The following is a 13,632-nucleotide window of genomic DNA, read 5'->3' as shown; positions in this document are numbered from 1 at the left end:
GCCTCTAGCAAGCTCCAATCTGTTTTCTGTATTTATCAGTTAGGTTTTGTTGTTTTAGATTCCACATATAAGTGAAGTCATACAGTATTTGTCTTTCTGTCTTATTTCACTTAACATAATGTTCTAATGGTCCATCCATGTTGCTGCAAATGGCAAGATCGCCTTCTTTTATAGCTGAATAAGACTTGTATATTAATATGTATCTTAAAATTAAAATTTATTTAATTTTATATATTTATAATATTTATATATTTCCTTTATCCACTCATCCATCAATAGACATTTGGTTTGTTTCCATGTCTTGACAATTGTTTTTATTTTTGTTTTTTAAGATTTATTTATTTATTTTAGAGAGAGAGAAAGAGTGCATTCGGGGGAGGGGCAGAGGGAGAGAGAGAATCCTAAACTGACTCCCCACTGAGCATGGAGCCTGACACAGGGCTTGATCCCACAATCCTGAGGTCACAATCTGAGCCAAAATCAAGAGTTGGACACTTGATTGACCAACTGAGCAACCCAGGTAACCCCCGCCTACATCTTGGCTATTGTGAATGATGTTGCAATAAATATGGAGGCACATATTTCTTCTGGAGTTAATGTTTTTGTTTTCTTCAGAAAAAATTCAGAAATGGAATTGCTGGATCATATGGTAGTTCTATTTTTAATTCTTTGAGGAGATTCCATACTGTTTTTCATGTGGCTGCACCAATTTACATTCCCACAAACAGTGCACAAAGGTTATTTGTTGTTACTTTGTGTCTTTTTTTCAACAGTCAGTCTAACATATTTGAGGTGGGATAGCTCCTTGTGGTTCTGATTTGCATCTTCCTGATGTCTAGTGATGTGGGGTACTGACTCATGTACTTGTGGGCCATTTCTATTGTCTTCTTTGGAAAAATATCGATTTAGATCTTTTGCCATTGTTAATTGTATTGTTTTTGGTTTGGGGTTTTGTTTTGTTTCTTTCTGTTGAGTTCTATGAGTTCTTTATATATTTTTATACTAATCACTACCAGGTATGTGATTTGTAAATATTATCTCCATTCAGTATGTTACCTTTTCATTTTGTTGCTGGTTTCCTTTGATGTGCAGAGACTTTTTAGTTTAACATAGTCCCACTTGTTTATTTTTGCTTTTGTTGCTTTTGCTTTTGGTGTCAAATCCAGAAAAATTATCACCAAGACCAATGTAAAGGAGCTTACTACCTATGTTTTCTTGTAGTAGTCTTGTGGTTGTAGGTCTCATGTTCAAGTCTTTAAGCCAGTTTGAGTTAACTGCTGTGTGTGGTGTAAGATACAGGTCCAGTTTCATTCTTTTGCATGTAGGTGTCCAGTTTTCCCAACACCACTTACTATATATGCTTGGCTTCTGTATAACAGATGAATTGACCATAGATGCATGGGTTTATTTGTGGGCTCCCTATTTTGTTCCATTGATCTATATGACTGTTTTGTTTTTGTTTTAAGTAGGCTCCATGCTGGGCATGGAGCCCAACATGGGGCTCAAACTCATGACCCTGAGGTCAAGACCTGAGCTAAGAAGAGTCAGACATTTACCTGAGTGGGCCATCCATGGGCCCTTGTATGACTGCTGTTACACAAATAAAATACCATGCTGTTGTATACTATAGCTTTGTAATATAGCTTGAAATCAAGAGAGAGAGGCATCCAGTGTGATGTGTCTAGCTTTGTTTTTCTTTCTCAAGGTTGCTTTGGCTAATTGGGGTCCTTTGTGATTCCATACAAATTTTAGGATTGCTTGTTCTAGTTCTGTGATACTGCCACTGGAAATTTGATAGGGATTGCATAAAAACTGTAGATTGTTTTGTGTAGTATGGACATTTTCACAATATTAATTCTTCCAATCTATGAGCATAAATATCTTTCCATTTATGTGTATCTTCTTCAATCTCTTCCACCAATGTCTTGCATAGGTTTCAGTGCACAGACCATTCACCTCCTTGGTTAAATTTATTCTTAGAAATGTTAGATTGCATCTTTCTGATGCAATTATTAATGGGATTTTTAAAAAATTTCTGTTTATGATAATTTGTTATTAATATATAAAAATGCAACATATTTTTATATAGTGACTTTGTATTCTGAAACTTTACTGAATTTGTTTATTAATTCTAACAGGTTTTTTTTTTTTTTAGTGGAATCTTTAGGGTTTTCTATATATATACACCAGGTCATCTGCAAATAGTCACAGTTTTACTTTCTCTTTTCTGATTTAGATGACTTGATTTATTTTTCTTGCCTAATTCTCTGACTAGGACTTGTAATACTATGTTAAATAAAATTGGTGAAGGTGGACATCCTTTGTTGTTTGTAATCTTAGAGGAAAAGCTTTTAGCTTTTCATCATTGATTATGATTTTAGCTATTGGCTCCAGTTGATTTCTTTTGCAAAGAAATTACACACTACTAAATTTACTAGATATCTGGCATATCTTTATGCAGAGTGGCTTGTGATGTTCTTGTTATTTATGCACAGCCAATCTTGTTCCATTCACTAAGCATTATTCTTTGGCTTGGGTTCTATCAGCCCAAAGGAAGAATCTTTTTTTTTTTTTTTTTAGTTTGTCAAAGCAAAACAAGTACTTTTTCTAAGTCGCTGTATGTGGTGATGCAGCCGCTGATCTTTGGGGTCATTTTATTTTCAGGTAAGCTTGTCCAAAGTTTCCATTAAAGCTAGGAAGTTCATATAATACCAGTCTGAGAGATTTACTTTACTTAGAAGTCTTCAGGACTAGATGATAATATTGATGTACATTTAAAAAATTCAGAATAATGTGAAATGATAAAACAAATAATAGAGGAGAAATATCCATACTCACACAGAAACAACTCACAAGTCATATAAGAATGAAACTGGACCACTTTCTTACACCACACATAAAAATAAACTCAAAATGGATGAAAGACCTAAATGTGACAAGAATCTATCAAAATCCCAGAGGAGAACACAGGCAGCAACTCTTGTGACCTCAGCCACAACAACTTCTCCTAGACACGTCTCCAGGGGCAAGAAAACAAAAGCAAAAATGAACTATTGGGACTTCATCAAAATAAAATCTTCTGCATAGCAAAAGAAAACTAAAAGGCAACCTATAGACTGGGAGAAGATATTTGCAAATGTCTTATCAGATAAAGGGTTAGTATCCAAAATCCATAAAGAACTTATCAAACTCAACCCAAAAAACAAAAAATCTAGTCAAGAAATGGGCAGAAGACATGGACAAACATTTCTCCAAAGAAGACATACAAATGGCCAACAGACCCATGAAAAAATGCTCATCAACACTCAGCACCAGGGAAATAAAAACAAATTAAAAATAAATAAAAATAAAAACCACAATGAGATACAACTCATACCAATCACAATGGCTAAAATTAGCAAGTCAGGAAACAACAGATGTTGGCAAGGATGTAGAGAATGGGGAGCGGGAACCCTCCCACACTGTTGGTGAGAATACAAGCTGGTGCAGCCACTATGGAAAACAGTATGGAGGTTCCTCAAAAAGTTAAAAATAGAGCTAACCTGTGACCCAGCAATTGCACTACTAGGTATTTATCCAAGGGAGACAAACATAGTGATCCAATAGGACACACACACCCCAAAGTTTATAGCAGCCATGTCTGCAATAACTGAACTATGGAAAGAATCCAAGTGTCCATCAACAGACGAATGGATATATACACACCGTGGAATATTACTCAGCCATCAAAAGGAATGAAATCTTGTCACTTGCAACAACATGGATGAAACTGGAGGCTATTACACTAAGTGAAAGAAGTTAGTCAGAGAAATACAAATATCATATGATTTCACTCATATGTGGAATTTAAGAAACAATACAGATGAACATAGGAGAACTGTAGGAAAGATAAAATAAGACAAAAACAGAGAGGGAGGCAAATCATAAGATACTCTTAACTCTAGGAAACAAACTAAGGGCTGCTGGAGGGGAGAGGAGTGGGGGGATGGAGTAACAGGTGACGGGTGATGCTCATTAAGGAGGACATTGATGGAATGAGTACTGGGTGTTATATGCAACTGATGAATCACTAAATTCTACCTCTAAAAATAGTAATGCAGTATATGTTAATTAAATTGAATTTAAATTAAAAAAAATTTAAGATTGGGGCGCCTGGGTGGCTCAGTGGGTTAAGCCTCTGCCTTCAGCTCAGGTCATGATCTCAGGGTCCTGGGATCGAGCCCCGCATCAGGCTCTCTGCTCGGCAGGGAGCCTGCTTCTTCCTCTCTCTCTCTCTGCCTGCCTCTCTGCCTACTTGTGATTTCTCTCTCTGTGTGTCAAATAAATAAAATCTTTAAAAAAAAATTTTAGATTTATCATTATATGATTCAACTTGAATAGTTATATAATATGCTATCTAATCTGAGATATATTGTGGTGGCGAAAGAGTAAAAAAAAACAAATTGAAATTGTAAAATAGAATATGTATATACACAATCTAATTCATCCATATTCCAAAGGATATTTATCAGTTAAATATCAAGATTGATGTTGTCGTCACCTATTATTATAGTAGCAAGAAGGAAACAAAAGTATCTCATGCAAAGAAAAAAATATATGAAATACTAGTGCAGAAATAAAATCTTTGTAGCATTTGAGGCAAATCTCACTAAGGCAAGAATCTTTTAAAGGAAATAATATTAAATCAAGTCATCTGCAAAGAATTTACGAATTGTTTTCAAACATCTATTTTGTTTTAGAAAACAGCTATAAAACAAAGATAAACAGCTCTTCCAGCAGGGCCTTCCAGACCTCCAGCCTAGTATAGATACTCTGCAAAGTTTAACACACCCAAAGGTCACAGCCTTCTTTCCTCCCTCCCAAGGAAAGAAACAGAAGAAACATGTCTCTTTTTCATTTTCATCTAAGTCTTAATCAGGCAGGCTTTTTAAAAAAAGATTTACTTATTTATTTATTTGAGAGAGAGAGAATAGTGTGTGTGTGTGTGTGTGTGTGTGTGTGTGTGTGCACAAGCAAAAGGAGGGGCAGAAGGAGAGGGAGAGGGGAAGCTGACTCCCCACTGAGCAGGGAGCCCAACCTGAGATCATGACCTGAACGGAAACCAAGAGTGGGATGCTTAATGGACTGAGCCACCCAGGCGCCACTCATTCCAAATGTTTTATCTAGTATTAGTTTTCTTATTATTTTTACTAATTGAGTCGATGAAATGCTAACAGAGCATCTATTCTAGAAAGAGTACAGTGCCAACTCCAAAAGAAAAGAGAAGAAAAATTACAAGTTCTGCTTTACTTTGAATTTGTGGGGATAGAGAAGATCCACATACAAAAAATATGGATGCCACGAATATATGAATACCAAGTGAGCTATAAAGATATGAAGATCAAACACTAGAGCCATTAAACAGTGAAGGGTTAAAGTCTAGATTTTGAATCCAGGCTATATCGTGTTCCTACTTTGTGCTTTTAACAGGTTATTTAGTCTCAAGTGCCTTATTTTCAAAATGGGGTTAGTGACATCTATTTCAAAAAGCAGCTTTAAAAATTAAATTGGAACATGTTATATAAATATCACATTACCTAAAATAGAGTACTTACTAACAAAATAATTATCTTAGTGAAGGCTCTTTTTGATGATAAGTTTCAAAATAAACCTTCACTATCTTAAGTGGTATTATCTCAAGGAAATTAAAAAAATGTTTATTAGGGAAGCAAAAAGGAAAGAAACAAAGAATTAAGCCACTGGAAATCTAAGTAGCTATTTTTTTTAAGATATAATTTTAGGGGTGCCTGGGTGGCTCAGTCCATTAAGCAACTGTTTTCAGCTCAGGTCCTGATTCCAGGGTCCTGGGATGAACCCCACATTGGGCTCCCTGCTCAGCCAGGAGCCTGCTTCTCCCTCTGCCTCTGCCTGTTGTTCCCCCTGCTTGTACTCTCCCTCTTTCTCTCTGTCAAATAAATAAAAAATAAATATTTTTTGAAAAGACTTATTTTAGGTAGAGAGAGAGAGCAGGGGGTAGGCGCAGAAGAGAGAGTCTTAAGCAGACTGGGCACTGAGCACAGAGCCGGAACCGGTCTCCACACGGGGCTCCACACGAGGCTCCACACGGGGCTCCATCTCACAACCCTGAGATCCCGACCTGAGCCAAAAACAGAAGTCTGCCAATCACCCAACCGCACCACCCAGCCACCCCTACGTAGTTATTCTTAAAAGCATTTCTCTTACTTTCCCTCTTCCTCTCTGGTCACATAAACACAATATATACAAACACACTCAGAGCCTGAGAGATCTCTTAGCCACCATGAAGAACCAGTTTACACAGTATTTGTTTTATAAAGTGTTCACAAATGCCCCAGAGTAGAATGAATCACTTTTCTCTATTCCCCTACATACTACAGGATCTGCATTCCCATAGATACTTAGATACATAGACACATGCTAGTACAAGCTGTGTGCAGGTCTGTTCTCTCTGAGAGTGATCAGAGTGAAAACCTCAGGACGTGTGATTACAGAGATCTCTCAGAGCCAGTCTGATCTTCTCTACAAATGCATTTCACACTGCTGCCTTTTCCATTTCTTAAAGTGCAAAATTCTTCCTTTCTGGTTTTTGCGGACCAGGAATTCTGGAAGAGGTTCTGACTCAGAGTTTTTCATGTGCTTGTCGTCAGAGGTTGGCTGTGGCTGGAGCAGGTGACTGACCAGTATCTACTTTTTAAATATAGTCTCAGAGCTTCTCCATGTGGGGCAGTTTGGGCTCCCCTGATGCGTAGTTTCTCCATTGCTTACACGAATTGCTTACATGGCAGTCTGGGGCCCCAGTGTTCTTGCTGCATAGCAAACTATCCCCAAACTTGGTGATTGGAAACAAACCAAAAAAAAAAAAAAATCATTCATTCTCTTAATGATTTCAAATCTGAAATTTGAGCAGGACTAAGCACAGCACCAGCTCAAGTCATCCAACTGTGGACTGGAGAATTCACTTTCCAGAGGCTTGACCCTGGCTATTGACTAACAAGTCCTATAACTATGGAACAGGGGAACCCAGTGGGCCTTGTCATTGGCCTCTTGGGCTTCCTTACAATGTGGTGTCTGGATTCCAAGAGTGTCCCAAACAAGGAAATTTTATGACAATCTGACAAATACTGAGACAATAGATTTTAAAATCTCTCCTCAGAAATCACAGAGCATCATTAATGCAACAGTGAATAAGCAAGACACAGACAATCCAAAATTTAAGAGAAAGGAATTTGGTTCTGCCTCTTGATGAGAGAGTGGCATAAGATTCTGAAAGAACATATGGAATGGAGAATTTTGTTGAAGATGTCTTTGGAAAATGCAATCCTCCATAGTATATCCCTAAGAGTAAGGTAAACCTTATTTGGAATTATCTGGGCTTGATATTTTTCAAAGGCCAGAATTTTTCACCTTTTAGAAAGGTAACATGGTATATGTCATGTTTTTTTGTATAAAATCCCCCCCTAGATCTGAGTAAGCAACAGCAACAAAAAATAATAGTATTTTTCCAGTGTGTAACCAGCCATTCTAAGTAAATAAACATTACAAAGAGATTTATGTCTCTGTAGGTCATGTTTTGACTCCAAATGAGTTTGCCACAAATTTACAAAAAATAAAACATATTTTCAAAGCTTTTTGGGTTTCAAATTTGTCAATAAGCGGTTACACAATAAATTACAATGTTTCAGAAAAGATTAGTGTCTTGCGAAGTTCTCATGGATATATATCTTTTAAAACTGTATTCACTTTTTAAATTATTTTTAGGTCACCCATTTTTCAAGGAGTAGCACCAGTTTTTAGTTTTTATATCTTATCATGAGCTGAAAGCAGAACAGTAATTTAACATCTCAAGATTACCAAGACTTGTAGGGAAAAAATTTTCCAAAATTATGGTGACAATATCTATGAAGAGTCTCTTCTATCCAGAAATAATAAAAAGGATGAAGAAAAAACAGTGGTATTAGAGAAAAGTGAGGCTTTTCCACCAGCATCAATTCATTATGTCTTTTTGTCAACACATATTTTAGAGGAATCTCGAGAACCAGTTGTTTTTGGCAGGGCTGAGAGATCAGGGTTCCTATATTTTTTTAACATCTTTAAATGTTTACTACAAACATTTATTGAGAATTTAATAATAGTTAAATGTTCAGATAAAATTTCAGATTTCTTCTAAAGCTCTAGAGGCTTATTGGAATCTTCATCCATAAAGCTTAAACTAGACATTGACTCTAATACCCAAACTTCTAGCATCTGGCCAAAGTGTGTATTTTCTCACATTTTTAAGCAGTTTGAATGTAAAAAACTGTATTCCTTTGTTTAGAAGAATTCTCTTGATGACAAAAGCAAGACAAGAATGAGTTAAATGTTACTAGATCTTTAATAATTTTCATTTTTGAGAAACACAGTGTTATAGTACCTACTTTACACTATTGTATATTTTTTAAATCAACTTTCCTTTAGATAATTAAAAAGATGATCATCTTAAGGCTTTAATTTTAAAGCCTGAAATCATTTGACAAAGTTAATTCAACCTCACTTTATCCATGAGGCAACCAAAGCAGAAAACAGCCAGCTGATTTGCCCAAACAAGTTTCTATTATTGTTATAGAAATTTTCTTTTTTTCTCTCGATAAACTCACTTAAAGTAAACTAAATGAGCCTTTTCACTATAAAGGTAGCAGAAGATTTGTGCTTGACTTCCACACATTTTCACAAACCAAAAAGAAGGGAATTCCTTTTAAATTTTTTCTTCAACAAAACCGTTCTTAACATCTTTTTTAATCAAATAATTATTTTTAATCAAATAATTATTAATAATATGCATATCACTGACAAGTGACTTCTTAGGTAATACTATTCACTCCATTTAGGAACAACATTAAACTAAGAAAAAAGCAACTGAAAAAAAAGCAGCTAGATAAAATATTCAGTATTTGAATTTAAACTGTATCAACAAAATAGCACATACAAGGTTTTTAGTATTTTTTTTCCAAAATGAGTCTAAAGGGTTTGTGCAATTTGGATCTGATATATAATTCAGCAAAGTATGAATAATAAACTGAATTATAGCATTAATTTTTTTTGAAATGTAATTGAGAAAATTCTTAATCATCATCGCATTTAACACCCTTAATTAATGTTTTTGTGGTGAACTCTACTTGATTTTCATTTTGACAAATTAGCAATGTACCTGCATGCACAATTTATAATAATTCATTTAGTTCCCAGCATTTTCTCCAAAAAGTCTTCTACACTATTTTCCTACAAAATATGAACTATAAGTCATGTTTGCACTTCCCTAAACTTCATTTCCTCCTTTTCCCCACCACTTCATTTCTCAGAAAGAGCAAATAAAATAAAATAAAATAAAACTGATGTGACACTTTTAATATTAACCTCAGCTATGTCTGCAAGAATATATACTGATGTGATTTTGTTTTGAGGTTTTCTTTTTCCTTTCAGAATGTGGAACATTTGTTCATGCCTCAATTTTATCCAGACTTAAACTTAAACACCCCTTTCTATTTTATATGTCTTATAGGACCCACAGAGTCTGAGAATGTGACAGAGGAGCCCTTTCATGTCTGGGAATGTGACAGGGAATGTATTATATCTATTTTTAAAACTGAAATTCTTGTAGTAGCTGAAACCTGGAAACTAAACTTGAATTATCTCATTGTTGGACCTCACCTAACACCCAGTTACCCTTTCCCTCACGTTGTATACTTGGAGATGGTTCCTGCCATTTATGTGTTTCCTGCAATATCGTCACAGGCCACCATGACCTCCACATTCATTCTCCAACCGCTCTCTACCACAACACTCTGACTAAATGATAACCTAGTGGCTGGAAAGTCTTAGGGTAGTTTTCTGAAGGCCATACTCAATTCTGTTCTGTAAAGTAACTGAATGGTATCTTTGTGAGTTTGAGTCATTAAATAACGTACATGGGACTTGGGACTAGCAACACCCCATAGGGCAGACAAACTGAGAGACTGAAGCTTCACACTCAGGGAGACAATTCGAGTTGCTGTTCCCCTAAATGACACTGATACATGAATTGATCAGCTGGATATGTTATAACCACTCCACCTCCAGAGGTATTCCCAATGGGCTCTTCATTGGAGAGTCAGTTTAAGTGACTATATGTTTACTGAATACTTCCCAAACAAAAGGCTCTGTGTTTCTTAACTGTCCTCTGCAAGGCTCTGTGATAGGCAATAGGAAGATAGAAAGAGATGCCATGCATTCTCCTTCCTTGAAAAGCCCACTGTTTAATAGGGAAGACAGACACTGCTATGAGAAAAGGGTTGCACTAGAAATATAGCCAGAAAGATCTGGGAGCCCAGGAAAGGGACACCAGTCCAGCCTGAAGATGGAAGTGAATACTTCCAGGAGAGAAATACCTGGTGGATGGCAATGGGTGGATGACAAAAGGCAGAGAGGGCAAAGAGGAGATGCCTTTAGGCAAGGGAACAACACGGATGAAGGCTTTCAACAAAGCATAGTACTTAAAGAAACCACAAATTGTGTGGTGTTCTGAGATCACATAAGAAGGTATGAGATGAGATAAAGCTGAGAGGATAATATCATGGAATCATATCATGAAGGGTTTTATATTGCCTGTCCACAGAATGTGGATTGTATTTACAGGCAATGAGGAGCTATGGAATCACTGAATGATGTCATTAGGGGACAGGAGAGATTCCCAGTCAAAAAAAAAAAAAAATTACAGGTCCATGTACCTATTCTATGTTTTAGCCCTGGTCTTATACTGAGGTTTTTGTTTTGTTTTGTTTTGTTTTGTTTTTGTTTTGTTTTGGTTTATTTTTTACCCATTCATCAAAATTATACTAATATTTGAACCAGGGATCATTGCAATGATAATTTGCTAACCTCTAAATGAGATTCAATTTATACTTCCCCTCCCCTCTGATTATCGCTGATTAAATTTGACAATGTCCACGCCTTCTTTTCAGCCTTTTATTTCTATTATTTTTCCTTTTTGTTTCTATAACCAATGTTGCTTAGCATTACCACAGTACCTTCTAGTTTCAGAATTTTTTCACAAAGAGAAACAATTAGACATGTTCAGTGGTTGTGAAGGGAGGGAGTCTGGAAGTTCATTGTTGACTAAGCTGCAAAATGAGAAAGAAATAAAGAAAGGAAATAGAACAGCTAAGGAAATTACTGTGAAAACAAGAGGGGAGGGAGGGAGGGAAAGGGGTCTTCTCAATAGGCAATCTTTCTCATTCTCTTTCTTTCTTTTGAGAAGCCTTCAGAAATAGAATGATTCAGTTCCTATATCCTTGATATTCCATAAATATCCATAATTATATTAACAATGAAAACATAATGGAATGCACTGGACCAGGGCTAAGGCCTCCCAAGCTCAACACCCTACAAATCATTTAACAAAATACAAATGCAGAGCAGTCATGCAGCCAGGTCACCAGGTAAATAAGTTCCATCACTATCTTCTCATACTTTTTGACACATTTAAGCCTAAAAATGTCAATATCCTTTCATCCAAGGAATTTTTAGAAATGCTTTATTTCAAGAAGAGCCAAAGGAAAACCTCTTTGCATTTCAAATACCTTATTTAGGCATTGAGTAGTAAGTGTTTTATTTAGAAAAATGATTAATCATTCTGCAAGACTTATAAAATACTTATGAGAGGGAAAAAAAAGACCTTTAAGTTGGAAAATTCCTCTCAAAGGAATTCTGAATGTTGCAAAGAACATACTGGACCAATTCTTTCTTTCTTTATTTCTTTTTTTAATTCCCTTTGCATCACAGTGTATAACTCACATCTGGGTTGCAAAAGGGAGGCTGAGACTGTTTACAGATCATCATTATCAGAGACAAAAAAAATGTAACTGTAACGAAGTGGGGCCCAGGGTAACGAAATGGCAAGCAGATCTCCCTGAAGGAAAGCCTTGAGTCGGTCCGTCTCCCATCCAAGCCAAAGAAATGGAGCCAGACCATGAAAGCATTTTTGTGTGGATGCATAGCTCCCTCCTGCAGAGGCCTGCCCGGAAGAACACAGGCTTCCTAATTGTGCTTTCCCATCTTCTCTGCTCCCTTCTACTAGTATGCTTCTTGACCAACTTTACGAAGTTAGACAAGATAAATATTTTTCTGTTAACCTCCTTGTGATCTGGAGAAAGTGTGCTATAGTCCTTTCACTGAAATGAAGAATTTATAGCTTCCTCCCAGTAGTTCAGGTTTATGTTCTGGGCCTCAAGGCAAGATTTCTGGGACAACTTCACGATACCCACAGCCTGTTCCCCCTACCTATCCTCATCCTGGCCTTCCTTACAATGCGTCTTCACCTAACAGAAACATAATGGAATAGAAAAAATAAATAACTAAATATAAAAATTAAAAATTAAAAATAAATAAATATCCTTATTCATCTCTAGTAAAACATTTTCACTTATTTTTTATTTTATTTTTTTTTACTTTCTTAATTTCTTAAATTAGGAATGTATTTTTAGTGCAGTTATAGGGTCACAGCAAAATGTAGCAGAAGGTACAAAGATTAAAAAAAAAAGAAGAAGAAAAAAGTCCTTCCAATCTCAGCGCCTGGGAAAACTGTGGCCAGACTAGGAGGTGCAAGGCCCCTCTGTGGGATACCCTAGATAAATTAGAAGCAGACAAGAAGAACAGGGGGTGGGGAGAGGATGTAAAAGAATCCAAAAGCACTGTGCCAAGCAGCTAAGCATCTATTCAGTTGCTTTAAGGGCCCTCTTCCTCCTTCTAGACCCACAAGTGGAGGTATTGTGTTAATTTGTCGCCTTTCCTTTTGAGCAAATGCTCTCGAGCTCAGCTGCCACAGACAGTAAAATAAATCAAAGTCTAGAATCCTGCCAAAGGGAAGGCCCTGCTGCAGAGAGTGTCAGGAACAAGAGTTGAGGACAACAGCCATGTCCGCTGCAGAGAAGCTGCCTTCGCCCCTGGGCCCCCAGCCTTGAATGAGGCGACTCTAGGACGCTTATATCCATGGTTGCCACAACGATATGATCCTAGTAACAGTTTTATCTATCAAGAAGAACTAGACAATGTTTTCCCCTCAGTAAATGTGCTCCCCAGTAAGGAATCAAACGAAGTCTTCTCAATGACCCTTCTACAAAATATCAAGAGTCCAGGGACAACTGCCCATGCACTAAGTAGCCAATCCAATAAAAAGCTCAGGCAACAGAAAAGACACCATCATTTGTTTTCCAAATGTAGAGAATGGCAGAATATTATAAAGGGCATCCAGTATTTCTTGGGAAAGTAAAGGGTTAACAAAAAAAATACTTAAACTCATGATGGGATATTATTTGCTTTTACATCTTCTGACAGATTTTTCTTTTTATTTTATTTTATTTCTTTTTTTAAAGATTTTTATTTATTTATTTGACAATCAGAGACCACAAGCAGGCAGAGAGAGAAGGGGAAGCAGGCTCCCCGCTGAGCAGAGATTTCCCAATGCAGGGCTCCATCCCAAGACCCTGGGATCATGACCTGAGCCAAAGGCAGAGGCTTTAACCCACTGAGCCACCCAGGCGCCTCAGATTTTTCTTTTTAATCTAGTGTTTATTCTTCATCCTAGAATTATAAATTTACCTTATT

Source organism: Enhydra lutris, unplaced genomic scaffold (assembly GCF_002288905.1).
Source record: "Enhydra lutris kenyoni isolate GAN:26980312 unplaced genomic scaffold, ASM228890v2 scaffoldscaffold28, whole genome shotgun sequence".
NCBI lineage: Eukaryota > Metazoa > Chordata > Mammalia > Carnivora > Mustelidae > Enhydra > Enhydra lutris.
Note: the sequence above shows the minus strand (reverse complement) of the source record.